A 25,650-nucleotide genomic window follows, 5' to 3' on the forward strand; every position below is an offset into this window, starting at 1 on the left:
GGTTAAAAAAGTTATTTAATAAAGATGTTAGAATTTCCCAGCTCTAGCGCTAGACTGGGAATCCAGGTATCTGCTCTGCTGATTCAAACTGAAAACAAACTGATGACTGCCAGAGGGGAGGTGAGTGGTAAGAGGGAAGGTGGGTGGTAAGAGGGGAGGGTGAAATACATGAAGGGGATAAAGAGGACACTTATGAGCACTGAGACATGTACGGGATTATTAAATCATATTGTATACCTGAGACTAATATGCCACTGTATGTTAATTATACTTGAATAAAAAATAGTTTAAAAATATGGGCCACTTTTGGTAAATATAATAATCTCCACTGACCAAAATTTCCCTGTTTTTTTTTTTTTTAAGATTTTATTTATTTATTTAACAGAAAGAGAGATCAGGAGTGGTCAGAGAGGAAGGCAGAGAGAGAGAGGGGGAAGCAGGCTCCCTGCTGAGCAGAGAACCTGATTCGGGGCTCAATTCCAGGAACCTAGGATCAGGACCTGAGTTGAAGGCAGAGGCTTTAACCCACTGAGCCACCCAGGCGCCCCCTCCCTGTATGTGTTTTATGACTCTCCTGGTATGTGCTAGTTTTATAATTCCCACCAAGAAGAAAAATGTTCCCACTGACTTAAACTAGACCAGTAGCAATCTCTGAACAATCCCTGGTTCATAAGAAATAAGTACTGAGTGGAATTTGAGAAACATCTTTTCCACCTCAAGTGACTCTGAGTTGACTCTGAAGTCATTTTGTGTGAGTCATAGAATAAAGCTGCTTATGAGACCATACATTACTGTGATTCTGGTATCTGAATCCCATCTGACTGGTTATTGAACTATTCCACACATCTGCATTTAGTGTCTTGTCATGACGTGAATATTCTTGAAGGCTAGACATCTGGTCAGCACTTCTCTGATCTCTTATGGAATTTCAAAGTTACTGTACAAATGCCTGCTCGGTGAAATTGATTCAGTGAAATTGACGAATGGGCTATTTTTAATGGAGTTCCATTAATAATGCTCTGTGTTCTAAAAACTACATTTAACACAATGAAATGGGTGCTACTTGATAATCCAGACTCCAGGTATTCTAATCGTGTTAGTCTGTTTGGGCTGCTACAACAAAAATACCATATACTGTGCTTTAAACTACAAACATTTATTTTTCATGGTTCTGGAACTGGGAAGTCCAAGATCCAGATGCTGGCAGATTCATTGTCCAGGGAGAGCCCATTTCCCATCACAGATGGTCTTCTTCTCTCTGTACCCTCACATGGCAGAAAGGTGGAGGGAGCTTTCTGAGGTCTCTTTGATAAGGACTAAATTTATTCCTGAAGGTGCCAACCGCATGACCTAATCACTTCCCAAAGGATCCACCTCCAAATACTATCACATTGAAGATTAGAATATGAATTTGGAATAGGAATATGAATTTGAAAGAGACACAAATATTCACTCTACAGAACCTTTCTATAGAAAGCATGAATCAGCGAGAACCATAAACCTGATTGTACTCTTACTTACTCCAAAGATTATGGTTGTCAAACTGTCCTTGAGTTGGTCTATATTGAGGATGACAAATAGGTATCCCACTGGCCTCTACTCTCCCATGTGTGCCCATGGTGGTCATTCTTAGTGAACCATGCCACATACTCATTGTCACAGTTCTTGGACTTTCATAAAGAACCCCAAGATTCTCACTCCCTACCCATTAGATATGGCACAAAAATGGAAAGGTACTTACTTTTCTTGGTCTAGTAGAAAAAAAAAAATGAATAACTCACATTGGACCAGGGCCACAATATTGGATCAGAAACTTTTCTTTTATGGAGTACTTTCAATAAACATTAAGAATCACAGGGCATCAGGCTCTCATCTTTTCCAAAGAATAGTATGAAATATGGGTGAAGTCACAGTGAAGAATGTACAGGAGCTATGTAGCTGTCCATAGCTTGATATTTGCTATTGGTCTTGTTTAAGCCATTGGGGACATTTTTCTTCCTGGTGGGAATTATAAACCTGGCACATACCAGGAGAGTCATAAAATCCCCTCTGGTATCTTTAATCAATCATGACTAGTATATCTACCATACATTCTCCAAGTTTAAAATAGAATAAAGTCACATAATAATCTTTCTCCCAGCAGCTAGACTGCCTTTCAGCACAATGACCCACACTCTATGGCTGTATTAACAGATACGATCTATTCTTTAATGGAGCTCAGCCATGGGGATTAGCTACCTGTAATGCAGTTTGGGCTGTCAAGCACTCTACCAAACTGCTAACACATTACAAGTTATAGGCATCAATTCTTTCTAAGTGAAAAGGCATTTCACATTCAAAACACTTCAAACCTAATAACAGGAAATTATCATGATGGATCCCCTTCAGCTGCTGAACGGTAAAGAGATGGAGAGAAAAAAGAGAGGCACCCAATCAAAAAATTCATATCAATTCTTTTTGATCTACCTGGGGCAGATTAAACCCCTATAGTGGATAAGCTGTCAAAAAGATTGCAGGAGCTGAGCTGTAGATCAGAAGTGTTTCTGTTTGATGGCAGGAGGCAAATCCTAATAGAACAGGAATAAAGTCCAGTGGCTGGGGTAGTCCAGAGTGGCCTGGGCAGTCCAGGAAGGCCAAGTAACCTACATCATTCTGAATCTCCTCATGTTTAGTGTAACACCAGGATGTTGACAACGCTCAGAGAATCAGAACTGGAACAAGATCCTGGAATAAAGCTCCCACTAAGCAAGGGGAAACTGGAATGTTCTGTCTTCTCTGTCCCATTTCATACGGCTTTCCGAGTGTGGTCAGACCTGCAACTGATTCTGGAATAAACCAGAGACAGAGATGCTGATACTACCTGGCATTTTGGACTTCATGTCAACATTAAGGGTAGAACAGTTGTTATTCCCATATGACTGAATTATATTCATTCATTCATTCACTCATTCACTGTTAATTTGTTCAATGATTTATCCAGTTTGGGTTATATATTCATGGCTTTTCTAGATAACATGGGTTTAAGAGATCTTCATAAAAATAAGAATTTTTTTTGAAAAAAAGCCAAACCATCATTTTCTGATTCTACCACCACACTGTTAGTATAATATTCATCATCATTCAGCATTAAAGAAATCTTGTGGTTCAAATATATGCTGGGTTAGTCAACAGGTTTCAACTAGCTGGTGGAGAATTATATGGAGAAGGACCAATCTGTGCCTAGTGGAAAAGTATTAAGACTGAGTATAAACATTTTCAGAGGAAGGAGAGGAGGGTATAGAGTGCTCCTGTCAACTCCTTGCCTGCTCTAAGCATATGGCATTCCCATTCTCAGTTCTCCTCCTTTAAAACTTTTTTTGTTTTATTTTGTTGACACTGCTACCAATTTAACATCCCAGTATGTGATGATTTGATGGCTGGATGACCATAAGCAGATGATTTAATATATTTTAATATTAATTTTTCAAAACATTTTCATGGAGTGATAGCTCAGTACCTTCACAAAATAATAAAGCACCTCTCAAATAATTTCAGATCGAGGAAAGTAAGAGTATATTCAAAAAACAAGGTCCACGCCCTCATGAAGAGGGATTGAAGACTGTCAAAGTAATCGCACCTACATATAATTCCTTAACTTAGGTTAAGTGCTGCAGAAAACAAAAACACACACAATTTAAAAAAAATCATACAGAAAAGGGACTCATTATTATCTGGGATGGGACAGAGGGGATGTCAAGAAAGATTTCCTGGAGCAATTGATGCCTAAGCAGATGTGAGAAACACAAAGACATCACCTAGAAAAAGTTCAGTAAAGAGCACATGCAAAGGCCCTAAGACAAAAAGAAGAGTGACTTCAAGAAGGAAAGACAGGCATGGGTAGAGGCCAAAGACGAAAGGCAAGCCAGGGGACATTAGGGGGAGAAGCTGGATTGTGTAGGACATTTTACGCCATGTCATCTATTTTGCCATCTTTTTCTAAAAACAGTAGAAAAGCACTGAAGGATTGTAATCAGGAAAGCCTTAGGATGAGAATCATATTTTTTTGGAAAAATCACTCCCACATATTTTGGAGATAATTGTTCAGGAAAGTCCAAAGTGGAAGCAGCAGAAAACTATGTCAAGTTTGTTTGTTTGCTTTTCTCCAGCAGTGCAAGAGAGGAAATCATGAGGTTATATAATTGTTAGGATTAGACCAATGAGGGCTGAGGGCTAAAAATTGGTAGGAAGATTGATGCCCAGGATTAGTCACAAAAAGACAGGGTCTATGATTTTAAAATATTGAGAAAACCAATATTTATGTCCTATTTATTCTTAGCACTGCATTATGCTATGCTACAAACCGTCCAAATGCTTAGCCTCACCTCATTCTTCCATGAGCTCTATCATGTAGTTGTTACCATAATCTCAGTATATGAAGGAAAAAAATACAAAGGGAAACAAAAAACAAAAAAACACCCCTCTGGAGAGTAGACAGCACAGACCATGGTGCAGGAGATAGAATGAGCTAAACCGGCAACGGCAGCTGAATCGCAACGTCGTTCCAGTGTTCCAGTCTCACACGGGCCATTCCTCTCCACCCAGACACCCTGCAATGGCTCTCCCATTCTTGACTGATGCCTGCATATCAACCTGAGGCCACTGTGTCTGCCTGGTACTTGAATTCCCATCTTGCTACCCCAGTCCAGCTTTCTGAAAGGAAGCAACAATGTAGCTGAGGAGAGCACTAGAGGTGAATGAAGTTGATTTTTCTTTATTAAAACACATGTTCTGAAAATCTCTATTTACTTTCCTGACTCCGCCAGAGCCCGAAGGGGTGGACACATTTTCATTCCTGTCATAAAGGGGCTGAGGACACCGTGCCTATTTAGTCTGGTTGGAGGATACAGTTTCGGGGACTCTGTTAAGACTGTCTCATTAGTCATACAGCATTTGCACATTGATGACTGAAGGCAGAATATGACCTTAATTACATTACCATGCGAAACTTGATGTTTTCCTGGAGGGCCAGGGGATGAAGGGAGAGGGACAGAGTCAGCAGCTATGGGCCAAGGATAGACAATACCACGATATTATGTCGCTGGTAATTAAGAGGTAGGGGTAGGAGGAAGACATGAACAAGGAAAACAAATAACACGTCCTGAGTATCTTTTGTTTCTCAGGAACTAAGCTATGCATTTGTACATATTTTATGTAAAATAATTAGTAAGGATAGCAGTGAATTTATATTACAAATAACTCATAAAATACAACAAAAATATGCTTTTTCTAAAGTTTTGGAGTTTGCAAAGCACTTCAAAATAGGAAGGCCCTATTATGTTATGGCTTAAGGCGACCAATCAAAAGCACATTTTTCCTTTCCTTAAGTTCAGAAGTAACTAAGGAAATTGTCCCAAAAGTAAAGACAGGTGGGGTTGAAGTATGTATAGGTTCTTTATTGTTGAAGCAGTATTGCAGAACCTTCCCCTCAGATTTACTCTTACCCAACTCAGTATAGACACAGGGACAGGAGGACAGAAGAACTATCTCACAGGTACACCTGAAGGCATGAGGTCCCAAAGAGCACTATCCATAGACTTCATTCCATGACTCAAGTGTCACTCCTCCTCCTTTGGGGAGGAGCAAGGTGTGGGGAGGGATTTAAAGGGCTCCTCTAGAAAAGTTCCGTCAGGAAAACATGAAGATATAAAAATAAGCTTTCCACAATTGTAGTGCAAAGTGAGAAAGCATGGGCTTTAGCGGAAAATAGACCAGATACTTAATATGTTACCTTCAGTAGTTTCCTAAACAAGTCCCTGAGCCAGACATCATCACTCCTGTCTCTAATTGATGCTATCTATATGTTTTGTTTATAGTGGAAGCCTGGCATTCATTTTGACTTTTAATATTTTATATTTTAGAACTCTACCAGAACATTACAATATTAAAATATTATATGTCTTGAATACTGAGAATTGTGTGCTCTAGCATACTAGCTTGCATAGAGCAGGTGTTCAGCAAAAAATACCAAATACAGTGCATTATGTAAAACATGGTTCATATACCCTAGGACCAAACAGTGCAAATGGAGCAGTGTTTCACAAAAAAATTGATATGAACTTAATATGTAGTATATGAACTACTGATGATATTCTAAATGATTTAAGGTGATACATGAAAATATTTTAAAATTTTGATAGTTACATGTTTATTTCTTCCTTGATTTTTTAATTTCAATTCCTTTCAAATATATGGGTATATATATGTACATATATAATTACAGTACCATATTAATTTTATAGATGTTATTACTTAAGTTGAGGTTAAAGAAGAAATTGAATGTTTTTAGAAGTTAGTAAATATAGGGACAGCTGGGTAGCTCAGTCGGTTAAGCATTTGCCTTCAGCTCAGGATCAGGTCATGATGCCAGGGTCCTGCGATGGAGCCCGGCCCCGGCCCCAGGCTCTCTGCTCAGCAGGGAGTCTGCTTCTCCCTCCGCCTCTCCCCCTGATCATTCTCTCTCTCTCTCTCTCAAGTAAATAACTAAATAAAAATCTTTTTAAAAGTTAGTAAATATAAAGAGACTATTAAGTAAATGAAATATGGACAGCAGACAGGTTTGGCTAAATGCCTCAAACAAGTGCACAGATAAACTAGTGTTTGAGAAGCTCCATAATAAACACTATCATTTTATAGCCAGACAGTGGGAAGAGTATCATAAACAGTCTAATAGATGCGGAAAACACGAACAATAGTTATTGAGAGAAAGGGGAAATTAATTCCGAGCAGTGGGAATTTGGGAAGGCTTTAAGGAGGAAACAGTGATTGAACTGACCCTTGAAGGCTGCAAAGGGACTTTGAAAATCCAAAGTCCACACTGCATATTGCATTCATTTTGGGGTCTAATGCTGTTACATTTTACCTGGCCACATTTCTAGGCCATTCCTGAGGAGCTGGTTCCATTTCTAATCCCCATGAAGAATCATTTTTATTACAATCTAAGGTCACCCAGTGGGTGACAATAATTTCCCACCTCTCCTTTAACACTGCCTGATTGTCTTCCAAATTTGTTTACGAGGCATTTATAGCCAAGAACCCAATTAAGGGTGTTTATCCCCTACACAAGTGTGATCAGCAGCACCTAGAAACAGTAACAGGGGCCCCCTCCACACACACAGCCTCTTTCTTATAAATTCTATATCACAAAATGAAAGTCAGTTACAGATCCATTAAGGGGGAGATGTAATGGGAGGGAGACGCAGGGAGCTCTATCTGGGTTGAAGAAGATAACCTGCATAAATCAGCACACCTTGCAGCTGAACATTTCTTTAAATAGCTGAACAGGAAAAGAACACGCTCCTTCTATTAATATCAGCAGCACTCCCTCCTGTCTTGAGTGGAAACCAGCCCTCAGTGCTGGGATGGGGGAAACGCTGTTGCCCTATGCTTAAGTGCTACAACCCAGCTAGGATTGTGCATCTGTCAACCCTACAGTATTGTCCCTGAGGCGGAACCTGTCCCAGACTATTCTTGAATCTGTCCTCTTCTGTATCCCTATATCATCCAAATTTACCCATTCTTGTATAATCTAATAAGTTACCTTCCTCTAACGTGGAGACTGCGTCAACAAAATCTTAAGGTTGGCTGGTTACATGAGGCCAAGCACAAAGCCACACTTAGCTAAGGCAAGGGCTCTCTTAATTTTAAAACACTTTGTTCCATGCCTGTGAGGTACTACCTAAGGTCTTAATTGAATTTAAATTATATGTTATTTTATTATTACACAAGAAATCCTATTGCAGACTTATTGCACAAGAAGTTTCTTGTAGAAAGAAAAAAAAAAGTATAAGATTCAACTGAGCAAACACAGAAAAAAAAAAATGTTAATCAAAATCATACCAACCCGAAATAGTAGTTTTGGTGTGAAGATACATAAAATACATCCAAAATGCCTTAGGTAAAAAATCTCGAGGTTAGATGTGTTTCAAAATTTGTTTAGATTTTAGAAAGTTAGTTTGGAGCATATTTATTATATGACATACCATCCACAGCAGGTCTAGGGCAGAATTAGTAAAAATCATGAATATTCACACGATAATGGTGCTAATGTCTAAAAATAAATTCATGTCAGCTTAGGTTAGGTTTTGTGACCAAATGTGTTTTGGCAACAAATATGCAAAAAATACATTTAATTTGAAGGGTATTTGGATTTTCAAATTGAACATTAGCGCTTACATTATTACTGTTCTCTAAACTGCTCTTCGGCGTGATGAGTATATTATAAACAGCTTTCAGTGTGCAAAAAATATGTATCTACGCCATCACTGAATATCGAATTTCCACTGTTAAAATTTTAATACATACATATTTTTAAATGCAAATGATACAGAAATGCAAAACAAAGATGGTAAGTGCCATTTTATACCACCTCCAGAGACAACCACTGTTTACTGGCATATGCCCTTCTCGGCCTTCATTCTCTCTATCTACAACCTCATAAAATTAGCTACGTGAAAAAACTGGAATGACATTATGCATGCCATTCTGAAATCTAGTTTCTCCCTGTAAGATATTTTGAAAATATTTCCTTATCATTAGTATACATCAGCCTCATTCTGACAAGTGACCTCATAATAATAAATATAATATAATAGGTAGAATTTCCTCCCTTCCTTCCTACACATCTTCCTGCCTTTCTTTTTAATCTCCTTGTAATTATTTATTTTTTCCAGCTCTGTTTGAAATGCTAGAAATCAAAATCACAATTCAAAATCCCTAAATTTAGGAAGCATAGTTTCTAGTGGACAGAAAGGAAATGAAGAAGATACAAAGCAAAACTGACCATATAGGACATGGTAAGATGAAAACTGAATCCTGCAAAGGGATAAGAAAACATCAAGAGCTGAGGAGTGCAAATTTAGATGGGCTGGCTGGGAATGCATGATGGTTGCCACCCCGCAGAAGGTAAAGAGGAGACAAAGAGTAGGTGGGGGTAGGTGGTCATGCAGATACTGGGGGAAGAACACAGCAGTCCAGGCAAAGGGCATGTCAGAGTACAAACAAGGTGCAAAAGTGAGTCTGGCACGTTTCAGTAATAGAAAGGAGGCCAGCATGGCTGGGGCCAACCAAACAAAGGGGGAGAACCCAGGGGTGTATCAGAGACGGAATCAATGGTCAGATTTGGGCCAGGAAGGTCATTAGAAGGTCTTTAGATTTTCCTGTAGATGACTGGGAAGTTTTGGAGAATTTGGAGTAGAGAAGGGAAAGATCTGGATTTTTATTTGTAAGGAATGTCTCAGTGGGTTGAGAATACATAGAAGGGAGCAGGAGCAAAATCTGGAAAGAGATTTTAAGAGGTTATTGAAGTTATCTAGGTAAGAACTATCTTGGGTGAATGGGATAGCCATGGACTGGGTGAGGAAGGATCAGGTTAGGTATATATCTTGAAGGTATGGGTGAAAGATTTGCCAATGGGTTGGATAGGATGAGTAGGTGGAATGAGAGGTCTCCAGGGTCCAAAGTGTGTGGCCTGAATCAGCAGGAGACAGGTACCATCAGCTGAGATGGGGGAGAACACGGGGGCAGAACTGGGTCGGGAGGGGATATCAGGAATTCACTCTTGATCATGTTCAGTTTGAGATCTATGCAGCACATCTGAGGAGAGACCTCAAATAAGCAGTCGTCCTGAGAGGAAAGATCCAAGCCGGAGACTTATGTTTAGGAGTCACCGACATTTACATGGATTTAAAAGGTATGAAACTAGATAAGAATCTTAAAGATGAAGTTATGGTTAAAAATAAAGATTCTATTAAGCTACTGTCCAATTTTTGGACATAGTGTTGTTATATAAAGAATGGAAAAAAAACTGTTATGCACACATTTTGAATATGTATCTGATTCTTTTCCCCCTCAAGTCAATCTTCTTCATGAATAATTTTTTGATAAGAGACACCTGTAACCTAACTCAAGTAAATGGTGAATGATGCTTCATCATTCACCATCAAAACACAATAAGTAGTTTATGATGCCTAGAGAGTCAGCAAAGTTCTCCATAAGGATAGGAGATATCATTTCAACTATAATCCTAAAGGCTGCAAAGAAATTTTGCACTTAAAAAGTGGAATACGGGGGTGGGGGCACCTGGGTGGTTCAGTGGGTTAAAGCCTCTGTCTTCGGCTCAGGTCATGATCCCAGGATCCGGGGATGGGGCCCCACATCCGTCTCTCTTCTCAGCAGGAAGCCTGCTTCCCTTCCTCTCTCTCTGCCTGCCTCTCTGCCTACTTGTGAACTCTGTCAAATAAATAAATAAAATCTTTAAGAAAAAAAAAGTGGAATAAGGGCAGAGCACATCCACGGTAAGAGGAAACGTCCTATGAACAAATATGGCATGAGGAAGAAACGTAAAATGGCTTAAGACAAACTAAATACCCACAGATTAAGAGGCACGTGGTATCTTCAGAGCAGCATAAGAAGGGAAGTTAATTTGGGACCAGATCCTGAAGGATTTTACATTCCAAGCTAAGGAAATTGAATTATGTTCTATAACCTAATACAAAGAGATAGTAGAGGTATTGAAGCAGGAACAGGTGATCTGATTAAATCTCTATAGAAAAAGGAAAACACACACACACGAAACAAAAACAAACCTTCCCTGAAGTATGAGGGGTTAATTCCAGTGGATAACCCAGGGAGGGTCCAGCTGATGGGCCGTTGTAGCTGCTTCTTTCATAGATAAGAAGAGCTTGGATGACAGCATGCCTGGACCAGTGGGGAGGAGGGAAATGAAAACAGAGATGTTTATGACAAGGTCCAGGTCTGACTTTTCACAGATTCCCATGCCCAAGCATCCTGACCCTGGGATTCCTGTCCTATCTCTGTGATTCAGTGCTACTCACACTCAAGGCTGGGGTGCTAATTTTTAGAGAAATTATTTGGAATAATGAGGCATCTGAATGAAAGGCACCATGTTGTTTTTTGGAAAGCAGACCTTTGTTTTGGAAAGCAGACCTAATTATGGGATGTAACCAGGGGAGAGGTTTCCAGACTGTGGCCCTCACAAGGCTCTTGCCTACATCCATCTATATGATGAGCTTAGACAAGTCATCAAGACATATGAGCCGCAGTTCCCTCACTTAAGAAAAGGGCTCTGTGAACTCTCTCCCACCTACTTCAGATGACTGCGTTCTGTGAATTGAGACAGACATGCAGGTGTTCTTTGTAATGAAATCTACAAATATATGGTGCTCAATTGAATTGGGCTAAAAAAGTTATGTTGGCCACTTCAAATTCCTTTTGGAACTAGACAGTGTATAAATAAATAACTACATAAATAAGGTGCTGGCTTTTGAAGGTTTTTAGGGAATATGATTCAATAAAAATATATGAATGGATTGCTGGTGGCGTTATGATTATTGCTGATAACGTATAATTGGAAGCAACTTGTCAATTTTTAAAATACATATTCCTCTAAAATTGCCACACTATTTCTCTTGCCAAATCATGTGTTCATAGGCATAGGAAAGTAAATTCCACTCAGCTTAGATTGAATTCTAACAGAATCTGAATTAATGACCTTTTACTATTTAATCAGCCCATTTTGTAGAGTGACATTTTTATGTCAGCTGAGTTTCTTTTCGTAGTCCTGTTTCCTACATGTGAATTCCTTAGAAGGCACCGGTCTTCTGAAACAAAATCTGATTCTAGGAAACTAGGACCTTCCAAGTCAAAGGAAATGAACCCTCTGCATCTAGAGAGACATAAAGTAGATTAATTTAGATAGGATTGAGAGGGAAGTAAGAGCAGCTTCAGACAGAAGATTGAACGGGATTTTCTGCCGAAAACTAAGAAAGTCAAGTTTATAAAAGGGTCTTTTAAAGATCTGGAATTGAGTTTCATTGTATGTGGTTTATGACTCATACTCTTTTTCTCCCTAGCTTTATTGAGATACGATTGACATATAATATTATGTAAATTTGTTAAGTTCTACAAATGACAACTTGAAACACACACACACACATTTTTCAGTTCTATCATTAATATTCTTCAGTATCAGGACTCCTTATTATTATTATTTTTTAATCTATATTCAAACACTGCTTCCAGTCTTCACTGGGTGGTTTCACCAAGTAAAGACCTTCTCTTGTTTGTCTCCAGGTTGGTGGGATTACAGCCAGAACTGCAGTTGTGCTGGGTTAGAACTCGTTACAAGTCTATCACTGGGTCTATGGCCGTTGGGCTTGTTACCAGAGGCTCAGGTGAGTATGGATCCTGTCCAGTCCCTCTGTGATGGGACTCTGGTACTTTGTTTGGTAGGGTGACAGAGACAAGTGTCTGCTTCAGGGTCCTCAGTTTAGTCCTAAGATGGCCTATGACCAGATGTGCAGAAAGGTATGGCTCTCACCGATTTCCTGGGAAGGCTGCTTCCTGATCCATCCTGGGGTGGGCAGGATTGGCTCTGCACTGTGAGCCAGGAGGGGCTGGGACAGAACTCCAGGGCTATTTCAGGTTCTACAACCAAGCCTGAAATCTGCAGATGTGGCTTGGGAGGCACGGGTTGGTGTGTCATGGGTCAGGTCCCTGAGTGGGCTGGCTGGCCCCTGTCCATAGTGGTAGGGCCTGGAGCTGAGTATAGAGCCATTTTCAGATCGCCTGAGGTGTAGATGTGGGTGTCTTCTACTTCGTCTGTGTTGGTAGAGCTGCTCACAGGCTATAGCTGGGGGGGATTGGAAATAAGAATAATACATTTTCTAGATCTCTTGGTATATAGATGGAGTATTTCTTGCTAGTTCCCTGGGCCAGCAACATTACTCATAGACTGTGGATGGGAGTGTTGGAGCTGAGCATAGCACCTTTTAAGATCTTCTAGAATTCAGACATGCAGAAAGGGGTGTCTCCTGCTTGGTCCCTAAGCTGACAGGTCTGTCAGTGTGCCACAGCTTGAAGGGCTTGGATCCAAATATAGGACCCTAACAGAATTTTGGAGATTGCAGACATGAGTGTCTCCCTTGAGGAGGAGCCTCTGGGCTACTGGCAAAGTGTGATGGGGCCCTTTAGGATCTCCATGGGTACAGAGAGGAGTTGGTCCTGGTCCCTGCACTGCAGGACTGTTCATAGACTGTGGCTGTAACCCAGTTACAGGGAGCTTTCTGGATCCTTAGTCTGACCGAATTTGGAGGGCTTATTTCCAGGGGCTCCCAGATGATGGCTGAAAGAGGCTGGGCACTTTGCAGGCCACACCAGGGTCCACAGCCACAGGCACACGTCTGTGTGCCTAGTACCTGATGCCTGAGTGGGCATGACTCCTTCTGGGTCCTTAGCATATGGTACTGATATAACAAAAGCCCAGTGTGTTGTAGTTGAGTCTTCAGGAGTACAGAGCTTTTTCTAGGTCTGTAGCTGTCATCAGGGTCAGCGAGTTGGCCACTTGGGTAGGATTCTGCCTTCTCAAAAGCCTCTCCCTTTGGACTGCAAAATCCCCCACTTGAATCCCAAAACTCCCACAAGGGCACTTTTGTCTGTCAATGCTTGCTAAATTTTGGTTGTGGAAGGTGAGTTTGCATTATAAAAAGCAAATATGCTTTGCATTATAAAAAAGAGAGAAGGAGGGACATCTTATTTGGTTGTCTTGCTGACATCACTGTCCTCTGTTTTTAAACGTCAGTCAACAAACTTTAACTGAGCATTTGTCTGGGACAAACCTTTTGATAGGCCCAGAAAATACACATGCACACATTCATATTCCTCAAAAAGTATGGTTTTCTGTTTTTCTCCAAGACTATAGATTTTTTTAGGAGAGGAATTATATGTTCCCATAGTGTATGACAAAATAATAAGAGCATAGTAGATGTGTGTTCTTTATTTATAACAGTGATTGGCAAGGTTTACCTGCTTATTAATTAGGACAAAAGGTTTCCTTATTGATGAATTGGGACACATCTCTGATTGATGATCTTAGCAAAACTCATGAAACAGGTAACCTATGACATCTTCTTGTTAGGTTATATACTACTTAACCTTCATCAAGAATACAAATGACCTTCAATTCAGCCCATGCTCACTAAAGATTGTCTTACATAAGGTCTTATGCAATCATGATGGAATAAACAGTTCTAAAGATTGTCTTTGCCTTCAAGGAGAAGAGAATCTAGTGCAGAAATACATATTTTGACACTTAAAATAACACTAAATGTTTAATGCTCTAATAGAGTCAAAAGAGTTACTTTAGAAGATACAGGAAAAGGGGACAATTATGTTAGGCCAGAGCTGGGAAGGAAGTTATTATGGCAAATGCAGTCCACAAGCCCTGACCAGAAAGGGGCACTGTGGGGATTGGTTAAGTCCCTGGACTTTTAAGAACTTTTCATGACTGCATTTCAGTTCTTGCTCAGAGGTTACCAGCTTTGGGTAAATCACTATTCCTTTCTGGACTTCAGTGTCTTCACCTACACCATGTAGACTATGACAGCCCACCTACCCACAGTTGACTTAATGTTTAAATAAGACACTATATTAAGTGCTCATCATAATATCTAGTATATATTAAGAACCAAGTAAGTGGAACCTATTGATGTTGTTTTAAATTGAAACATCTTACCAGTCAATCTGTCTTATATTTTCCCTTTATATGTTGCAAGACCTTTGCCCCTCCAGCATTGTGCTGGGATCAGAGAAGAAAATATCAGACAAAGGCCATTTCTCTTACATCGACAAACCAATGCAGAAGAGAAGAGTTAAGAAAATAACCCAAGGAAACCTCTCCACAGGAGATTCCCAACTCAGTTTGGGGGTCTTATGGATGTTCAGAACACATCTCAAAGTTGAAGTTGTGAGGATTTGGCTTTCTTGAATCAAAGAGAAACTCAAAACTGTTTAGCATTCAGAAACCAGCTCCAGCTGTTTCCTCTTGGAGCAAGTTATTCACCTTCTCCTTCTGTTATCTTGATGGCCTTTGTCCCACTTTGATGGTGTGTCTGTTAGTCTGGGTCATGTCTCCTCTGTATCCTGCACAATGCCAGAACACTGCTGGAATTCATTAAAAGTTGCAACAACTGGGGCCCTGGTCATTTGAAATTTCTAAAAATTTGAACATACTTATTCAACTTTGCTTTTCCTTTATTTATAGAAAGAAGCAATACTAAAGATAGTGCAGAGTCATTCATTCATTCACACATTCATTATGTCATTACACAAAATGAGTCTCAGAGGAAACAAAGCTTCCTAACATTTATATAGCATAATGGAGGTTACAAAATGTCTCATGTTTAAATTTCACAGTGCTAATCTTTAGGTCTCACTAATTGCTTTAAGACAGACAATAAGGATAGGCTGTTTATTACACCATACTCCTCCCATGCCTGACACATGACAGATGTGTAATATATACACATATATGTATGTGCGTGTATACATATTTGTTTCAGCTAACAATGGAAAAATCAGCTAAATTTTCTAAGTCTCAGTTTTCACGTCTGTAAAAGGAAAATATAGTAATGATGACCCCCTCTCAGGACCATTCTGAAGATTCAATAAGATTTTACAGGACGGGGTGCATCAGTGGCTCAGTGGGTTAAGCCTCTGCCTTCAGCTCAGGTCATGGTCTCAGGATCCTGGGGTTAAGCCCTGCATCGGGCTCTCTGCTCAGTGGGGAGCCTGCTTACCCCTTTCTCTCTGCCTGCCTCTCTGCCTACTTATGGTCTCTCTCAGTCAAATAAATAAATAGAATCTTAAAAAAAAAAAAAGAAAAAAAAAGAATTTACAGGCTATTCCAAGAACTGCACCTTGCTTTCAACTGGACACAAATCAAAACACTCCAAAGAGAGTAAGAACTTTGAAAGAAGGTAGATCAAATTATTTACTAATGTGTAGGCTATGAAATCAATCCATGATGGGTATGAGCAAGAAAATGACAAGGAACTAAAAATACAGAATTGTTCTGAATCAGTTTAGTAATCTAATGGAAGATAAAACCCTAACCACAGAAAGGAACCATAAAAATAGGCTGGAAGTGTCCTTCAGTGGAATTGCAGAGAAGTGCTCTGTGCAGGAAAGAACATTCTCCAGCCTAAAAATATCATCTGTCTGGTTGTAGTTGCTGGAGTATGCCAGTTATGGAGATGGATACTCAGGGTATATTAAACTAAAGCAATTAAGTATTTGCATCATATAGATGCCTCTGCCTTGTTTCAATCCTGTGCTGTTCAGGCATACTTTCTGCTAATTTATCTTTCTACATATCTGGCCTTTTGAGAGAGAATGTACTGCCCATGCTGACATAAAACTCAATTTATGTTAGATTTATATTTCTCAGTATAAATTAGTACATTGTTATTTTGGTTTTAGTCATGGGTCTCTTCAGAACTTTCTTCATGTGAACCAGCATTCCTAAATCTGATACACTCTGAAACATTTTTAACAATGAGTATCTGAGACAGGCAAACCCAAAGACAGTCCTCAAATGGATCTGGACCTACAAAGGTTATGGCACCCCATGGGGTTTTGTATGACCAGGCAGCTGACCTTCGCCCACTGAGCTCCTCTGATGTCTTTAAACTCTATACTACCTAATGGGTGGTTGTTATATTTCCCATATTTGTAGTTCACTTTTTCTTGCTTTCCTATCAGGGAGAAATCTCATTCAATGGAAAATAAAGCTGTTTATCCAAGATTATATAGCCAGAAATTCTACTCTGGAAGGGGGAGTCTAGGAACATGACTGGCTTTCAGGAATTCAGAAATGAAAGAGAAAAGGGAGCTTTGAAAGGTGCTGTTTCTCCCTTTACTAAGTTATAAGATGTGAATAAGAAGTCTGTTTTATTCTTTAGATGAGGAGTGAGTAAATACTTGAATTTCTTCATCTAATTCTGGATATTTTTCTACTGTTACCCAATTCAGATTTAAAGAGAAAAAGAACTTGAATATCTATCCAATGATTATAAACTCCATTTCTTACCACGTTCTTTCTTTTCTTTCCAACAGTGCATTTCTATTGAGGGCAAAAAAAGATGGTGTTTCATTGTATCAAATGAGCCAGATGACATGGTTATTTATATAAAAAATCCCAAGTAATTGAAAAATAGCTATTAGAATTAGTAAATGAATTAGATTTTAGGATAAAAAAGTAACCCAAAACTCAATTGAACTTTTATACACTACAACAAAAATGGAATTTAAAATAAAATAATTTTATTTACAATAACGTCATTTAAACAAAAATTGAGAATACTTTCAATAAGAGTTACGTAGGAGCTATGTACAGGACCTGCACAACTTTGCTGTGGGTAATTAAAGAACACTTATAATCGATATAAACAAGATATAACAGGTTCATATACTGGAAAACTCAACATTGTTAAGAAATGTCAATTATCCCCAAATAATTCCAACAGATTGTTTCATAGAAGTGGACAAGCTGATTCTAAAATTTATAAAGGATCAGGAATATATAATACAATCTTGAAAAAGAATAGAGTTGCAATACTTACACTACTTAATTTAAAAACTTACTATAATGATGTAGTAATCAGGATGGTACAGTGGTAAAATTAGGATTAACATATGAGTCAGTGGAACAGAATAAAGAACCTAAACCATTCCAACAAAGGCAACAGAGGAAATCATTGTAGAAGACAGAGATAGATATTTTCCCCCAAGAAATGGTGCTGGTATAACAAAGAATTCATTAAACAAAAAGACTATCCATTCCTACTTCACACTATACACAGAACTTAGCTTATGAAGAATCACAGACCTAAACATAAGAGCAAAAGTACAACAAAGGTTTTATAAGGAAACATAGAGATTAACTTCAAGACTTGCAGGTGAACAAAGGTTTTTCAGACAACAAGAAGAAAGAAATAACCATAAAAGATGAAAATGATCGATTAGATATCACCATTGAATACTTTCATACAGGGGTACCAGGGTGGCAAAGTGGGTTAAGCATCTAACTCTCAGACTCTTGGTTTCAGCCCAGGTCGTGATGTCAGTGTTGTAAAATTAAGCTCTGGGTCAGGCCCCAGGTTCAGCAGGAAGCCTGCATGAGGGTCTCTCTCCCTCTCCTTCTCTTCCTCCCTGTTGCCCCCTGCCCCGTGTGTGCACACTCTCTCTAAAATAAATAATCTTTTAAAAAATACAATAAAATAAAATGTCTGCACATCACCAGACTTCACTATAAGTGAATAGGCAATCTAATAAAAATGGACAAAATGGGCAAAAATTATAAACATACATTTTATGAAAGAAAATATACAATGGGCCAGTAAGCACAGGAAAAATTTCCCAACATTAGTAATTAAGGACTGAAAATTAATAACACGAAGATCCACTGAAGTCAGAAAGAGTGACAACATCAAAGGCTGAGGAGGTTGTAGAGCAAGTGGAATTATCATACATAACTTTTATGGGAATATAAATGGTACAATTATTTTAAAAAGAGTCTAGCATTTTCTTTTGAAAGTAAACATAACCCCATACCTACCCTCTGACTCAGCAATTCCATTTCTAAGTATATACCCAAGAGAAATGAAAACCTATGCTCACAGGATGACTTATACAAGAATTTTCCTGAAAGCTTTAGTCCTAAAATTCCCAAACTCCTGAAATCCCCTAAACTAAGCTTTAGTCCTAAAATCCTTAAACATGAAAGCAGTTCATATGCCTATCAAGTAGGAGAATGGATAAACAACTGGTACTGACCCACTGGTAAAATGGAATGAATTATCATGCAACAATACGGATGACTCTCAAAAACATCTGTCTGCATGAAGAAAGCTTTACACAAAAGAGCATATACTGTGCAATTTCACTCATATGAAATTGTAATGAAGGCAAACAAATTTAGAGAGAAAAATAGTGAAGACATTGGTTGTTTATACAGGGTGGGGAAAGGGATTGCCTGGTAAGTGGCATGAGAGAATATTCTGAGGGACAATGCACTACTTTAATCTGAATAATGATTTGATTATAGAGGTATATAAAATTGTGCACTTTGTTGTATGTACATTTTACATCAAAACTATAAATAAATGTCAAACTCTAGATAATGATGTACATGCTGAAGAATTTAGGTGGAAGCATATGTATATCTGTAATTTATTCTGAAATGAACCAAAAATAAGACAGATTAATGGATGGGAAAAGGAATGGATAGATATTTGATAAAGCAAGTATGATAGTATGTTAATAGTGCAATCTAGGTGTTAGTTGTGAGGTATTTACTGAATATCCTTCCCTGTTGACTGCATGCTTAAAATTTTTCATAACAAAATGTTGGGCAAAAGAAAGCACTAGTATAGATGCCTGCTTGCAGAGTAAAGTCCAAATCCCTTACAATGATGTGTAACCGTAAATGAGCTACTAAACTGAATTCAGTCCAGGTTTACACAGGTGGCAGTACTGTGGTTGTTCAAAGAAAGATCCATTCATTCAAAGTAACACAAGCAACTGGTGTGTGTGTGTGTGTGTGTGTGTGCACACGCGCGCGCACGGCAATGTGGATGGAGGCATGGAGGCACGGTAGGGGAGCTTTAAGCATAGTTACAGTTTCCAAAGCAGGATATAATGCACAGTAAGGACAAAGTTTTGAAACTGAGGATCCTGTCTCTTCTCTTTTTCTTCCTATTTTCTTCTCTTTCTTTTCTGAGTCATTCTTGCTCTTCCCAAGAATGGTTGGGAAGGTTGGTTGGTTGGTTGGTTGGTTGGTTGGTTTCTTTGTCTGTTTAGTTTTAGACCCTCTCCAACCTACTCCTCTGCTTACTCATCATTCTCTATAGATTCCTGTGACTACCAGGAATGAGATCAACCATGACCCTGAAGTTCTGTGACCTTCTAGCTTGAGAACAAACCAACAGTGATTCCCTTCTACTGCCCTCACACCCCTTGAATTATTCCCCATTGAAACCATCTTTCTGTTTTGCATCAACTAATATCTCTTCTGGGGACACAAGGACCGCCATCCCAGCCTGCTCCAAAGCCTTACCTGGAAGACAAAATCCTCTCATCTCCAAGGTCCACATTCACACCTTCTACCCAGGGACACCAAGTCTAATTGTGTTAGCTAAGACTTTGGGTATCATTAATTTCACCTCAAGGAATAACATCTTGTGTGGAGAATATTTATGAAAATGAGGAAATAATCTTTAAGTGCAGCTTCTTAGGAACAAGAAAACATAGTTTAGGCACTGGAAGATATGCAGATGCTGTAGCAGTACCACTGACTCTCCTAGGCATTGACTCACTTGCGGCTTTTGCTTTTTTAAGGCAGTACTGACTCATGATATCTCTGTTCTGCCTTCTTCCAGAATGCTCAGCTCTTCTTGGGTCACATATTTTAAAATATCAGGGAGGAAATGTAATTGGTTCACTTATCTCTGTCTCCCTACTGTCTCTGAACAAGTCTAAGAAAGATATACTTATGATTTAAATACAAAAAATGGCATTGAGTTATTGCTTGTATCTAGGTAGAGAGATTAATTGTAAGCAATGGAAAGTGAATCACTGAGAAAATGACTATATATTGGTTGGTATGGATATGACAAATGCTGAAGAATGTTACGAGATGACAAATGGCATCCTAGTTCAATGCCTACTAAATATCTTCGCCTTGGGGCACCTGGGTGGCTCAGTTGGTTGAGTATCTGCCTTTGGCTCAGGTCATTATCTCAGAGTCCTGGATTTGAGCCCCTGTGTCTGACAACCTGCTCAGTGAGGAGTCTGCTTTTCCCTCTCCCTCTGTCCCTCCCCCCAACTCATGCGTGCATGTTCTCTCTCTCCCTTATATAATACAAATCTTAAAATAAAATAAAATAAAATAAACATCTTCACCTCAACACAATGAAACAATGCCTTGAAGGTTAATCAAGACATTTCTAATTACTGTAACTTCAACTCTCCTGAATCATACACCAGGGAAATACAGATTGTTAGTTAGCACTGCAAAGTAAATGTGTCTTATAAACTACATCTTTTTCAAAGTATTTGCATTATGATATTTTAAAAAAATGATAGTCACCAACTGGCCAAACAGACATCTATATACAGAATTACCAAGGCAAGAGACTGAAGACTTGACTCAGGAGTAAGATAGGAGAATAACCTGCTTTTTGAAGCTTGATCGACAGGATCCTAAGTCCCCTATAGCATCAGGCTACTGTATGGACATCTCAACATGGCACTAAAAATATTCTCCCCACTTACTTCTTAAACATTACGTTCTAGCCAGACTGAATTATCTAAGCATGTTGTGTTTGCTCGGCCCAAGCATTTAACCAAGCCTCTTTGTTCTGCAATAAAATCGCCCTCCATCACCTCCTCACTTCCTGATAAAACACTTCTCACCTCCCTTTCTCTCTCCACCAGTCTCCGACCTTGACCTTGTGTACAGACTAGCTTTTCACCTTCCATTTCTGGCAGGAAATGCACAGGGTTAGCTTCATTTGTACTCTTTACAGTTATTAGCACAATGACGGCCACACAGTAGACAATCAATGAGCATATTAGCTAAGTAATAATCCGTTTTTATGGTCTCATATTTATCTGCTATTTTGAAGATTCTCTTCAGTAGAATTACCCAACTTGGGTTTGGCAATGCGGGCTTCATTCTTTTCTGTCTTTATTGGAAGTAATTATTGAGTTTAAAAAAAAAAATCCCTTTTTATCTGCCTGTATTTAGGTTGAGGAAATAAATTCCAATAACCTAACAACTAATGGCCAAATAGCTCCCAGGAGGTTGAGTTATACCATTTTGTGGGAAATATCATCTCCTCTCATTTACCTTAACCGGATGTCATCGTTCAGGTTGCTTACCTGCTGCCCACAGACATTGTTGTTTTTCTTGTGAATGACTTCATGATTATGGTAGGATGGTAATCTGGAGAGGGGACACTGTAAAGACTGGGTAGGGCTCAGTAATTTTGGATGTCTCTGCTCTAATAATGTCCATGAAAGTGCTTTGAGCTGTTTAAAATACTAACTGTATCATTATATTTCTGTCTCAGCTTTCAGTGTAGGCCTATAGTTAAAGCATTCAAAAGGTATCTCTTTTCTTTTTAAAGGTCTCCAGGATCTATTTAATTCTAACTCCAATAATAGCACGATTTCATTATTGAATATCCTTTGCCATGCAGCACTTCCTCATTTTTACTTTAACCTATTTTTGCTGCAACCTAGACATTTACATGTCCCTTTTCAAATCTGAATCTCAGTTCTGTAAGGCTTGAAGTCTGTTGTGTATGTATAAAATGCCTTCCCTTGCTTCATACCATCTTCGTCCCATCATTTTTTTCTGGCTAGGTCACACTTAAGTTTAAAATCCAACGGAAGTGTCTAAGTCTCCAAAAAGCCCATCCTAATCTTTCAGAGTCATATTAAGGTGCCATGCCCATCATTGCACACTTTCTCACCATATCTATCTAAAGCATACACTCTAATATCATTCTCATTTCCCTTAGTCCATCAGTCCCTTAAAAACAGGCCTCATGTCTTAAACATCTCTGCATCCTGAGGGTATGGAAGACAACAAAATGATTGCTTTTTGAAGGGATGATGGATACTAGAAGCACAGCCCAGGCCCTAGTCCAGGAAAATGGGCAAGCCGGGATAAAGGGTAGAGAATTATGTCCCTGAAATTCAGCAAAAGGTTCTAGTTCCAGCAAGAAACCTAGAACCAGGTTAAAAAAATAATCCAGGGGGGTGCCTGGGTGACTCAGTCAGTTAAGCATACAACTCTTGATTTTTGCTCAGGTCATGACCTCAGGAGTTGTGAGATCAAGCCCAGGATCCAGCACTGCATTGGGTGTGGAACCTGCTTAAGATTTTCTCTCTCTCTCTGCCCTACCTCCTGCCTTCTCTCTCTCAAAAAAGAAAAAAAAAATATGCATATGCTAATACCCATTCATGATTAAAATAAAAATAAATTCCTTAGAAAATTAGAAATACAAGGGAACCGCATCAATTTGACAAAGAGCATCTACAAACATCCTACAGCTATTATCATATACAATGATGAAATATTGTGTGTTTTCCCTCTCAGATTGGCATCAAGATGAGGATGTCCACTTTCACTGTTCTTATTCAACATAATACTGGCAATTCTAGCCACTGCAATCAGGCAAGAAAAAATAAATATATAAATGGCCTGCATATTTATTTAAAAGGAAGAAATAAAACTGACCTTATTTGCAGATGATGGTCTATTTTGAAAAGCCCAAGGAATCTACAAAAACTTCTAGAACAAGTAAATGCAACACTCAAAAACAATAAATCACATTGTTATATACTAACAATGAACATATAGAAAGGAAAATTTAAAACATAATACCATTTGCAATCATTTCAAAGAAGATGAAATACTGGGGCACCTGGGTGGCTCAGTGGGTTAAGCCTCTGCCTTCAGCCAAGGTCATGATACCAGGGTCCTGGGATCGAGCCCCGCGTCGGGCTCTCTGTTCAGCAGGGAGCCTGCTTCCCCTCCTCTCTCTCTACCTGCCTCTCTGCCTACTTGTGATCTCTGTCTGTCAAATAAATAAATAAAATCTTTAAAAAGAAAAAAAAAGAAGAAGAAGATGAAATACTTAGGTTTAAACATGCTTTATTGGGAAAAATGTTGGGGAATGATTCTGATTGTCCATTTAGGTTCATGTGTCCATCTCTGAATCAAACCTACAACTAGAAAATTGAGTTATATGATTGGTTCTGTTTTGGTCACAAGCCTGCAGTGTGAATAGGACTGAGAGATACCAGGATTGACAACTTTTAATAGAACTATACTATTGGGATAGCAGATATTTCTTCAAATAACAGGAATACTCTTCTCAGATTCTACTTAATGAACAAAATTATAAATATTGACTAATTCACTATTCCTAAATGTCCAACATTACCACTATACCTGACTCTCATTTCTCCAAGCATCAGATATTATCCCCAGAAAATAGTGGGTAGAACTAAGCAGATGGGGTTGGCCCTAACAGATTGGTACTGGCACTATGAGGTCATGAAATGTTCCATTAAGCAAATGAGGCTGGAAAGAAATTAGTTTGGTTGCTGAATGTGACTGAAAGATTTGGAAAATAATTGGTTTATATTTTTTTCAGCATTTCTATCAGTTGGCTTATTTCTTATAGGCAACAGGAAAAGAACTCTTGGTAATCCAAGCAAAATGGAATTACTGGGGATGTATATCCAAAAATTTACCATTCCCGTGGATATCTGGAACTTCATGTTTAGAATTCAAGGATGAAGCCTGCTGGAATGGCTGGCCATCAGGAGTACAGCAGTTGTCCAGATTTAGGAATAGTCTCATGAGAATTTTGCATTTGTAATTCCTGGCTTCTGACTCTTCTTACCATCCTGGAGTCAAATGCTCAAATACAAAATCCTAAGAGCAAATGACTAGTTGGTTGAGTTTCAATCTTATGTTTATTCTGTGTATTAGGGAAGAGGGGAGGATATCTAGCCTCCTGAGCTTGTCCAGAGAAAGATGGTCATTCTGAATTATCCTCTGTATTAATGTTCTATTGCTGTGTGAAATGTTCCTACAACTCAGCAGCTTAAAACAACATCCAGTTCTGTAGGTTTGAAGTCTCTGCCGGCTCACTGGGTTTTCAATTCAGTGTCCCTCAAGGTCAAAATCAAGCTATTGCCAGGCGGTGCTCTTATCTGGAGTCTCTGGGGAAGAATCTGCTTCCAGGCTCATTCAGGCTGTTGGCAGACTTCTGGTTCCTTGAAGTTGGATGTATGAGGTCACCATTTTCTTGATGTCTCTAAGCTAGGGGTCACTTTCAGCTCTGAGAGACTACTCACCAGCCCTTACATGTGCCCACCTCCATTTCCAGGCCAGCAAACATAAATCCAATCCCTCTCACACTTTGAATCTTTTGACTTTTTGACCAGATGCAGAGGGTAGCAAGAGCTAACTTTTAAAGGAATCCTATGATTGAAGTAGGCCCACCTAGATTATTCCCATATTTAAAAATCCATACATTAGTACCTTAATTATATCAACAAAAAAACTACTGCCATCTACAGAAACATCATCATTGTGATTGGGAAGGAGACAAACCATAAGAGACTCTTAATCTCATAGAACAAACTATAGTGCTATAGTGAGTGCTGTGAAGTGTAAACCTGGTGATTCACAGACCTGTACCCCTGGGGCTAATAATGCATTATATGTTAATAAGAAATAAAATTAAAAAATAAAGTAACATTATCATGATAATTGCACCCAGTGGGGGGCAATCTAGAATTCTGCCCATCACATACTCAAAATGGATACAATGGTGATGAGAAGATGCAGCCAATAATACTGAATTTCTACTGAATTTCACTTAGGAAGGAAGATTTCCTGAACAGCTGATGCAAACAAGCAATTAAGACATTAATATCTACCACAGTGTCTAAACTTCATTTTTAAAAGGGCAACATGTTTTTGATTGATGTATAGAAACATGAACATGCAGGTATGTGTTTTTAAGCATTTTTTTAAAGATATTATTTATTTATTTGACAGAGAGAGATCACAAGCAGGCAGAGAGGCAGGCAGAGAGAGAGGAGAAAGCAGGATCCCCGCTGAGCAGAGAGCCTGATGCAGGGCTCGATTCCAGGACCCTGAGATCATGACCCGAGCTGAAGGCAGCAGCTTAACCCACTGAGCCATCCAGGTGCCCCGCAGGCATG

At 39.0% G+C, this 25,650-nt stretch overlaps 1 long non-coding RNA gene across 1 annotated transcript; it reads left to right on the top strand.

Moving 5' to 3' along the window:
- Positions 1-60: 60 nt before the first annotated feature.
- Positions 61-25,650, top strand: LOC131813163 (uncharacterized). The gene is made up of 4 exons (XR_009346647.1): positions 61-120; positions 9,610-9,727; positions 12,130-12,230; positions 25,484-25,650. It is a non-coding gene; the product is annotated as an uncharacterized LOC131813163 (long non-coding RNA).

Source organism: Mustela lutreola, chromosome 12 (assembly GCF_030435805.1).
Source record: "Mustela lutreola isolate mMusLut2 chromosome 12, mMusLut2.pri, whole genome shotgun sequence".
NCBI lineage: Eukaryota > Metazoa > Chordata > Mammalia > Carnivora > Mustelidae > Mustela > Mustela lutreola.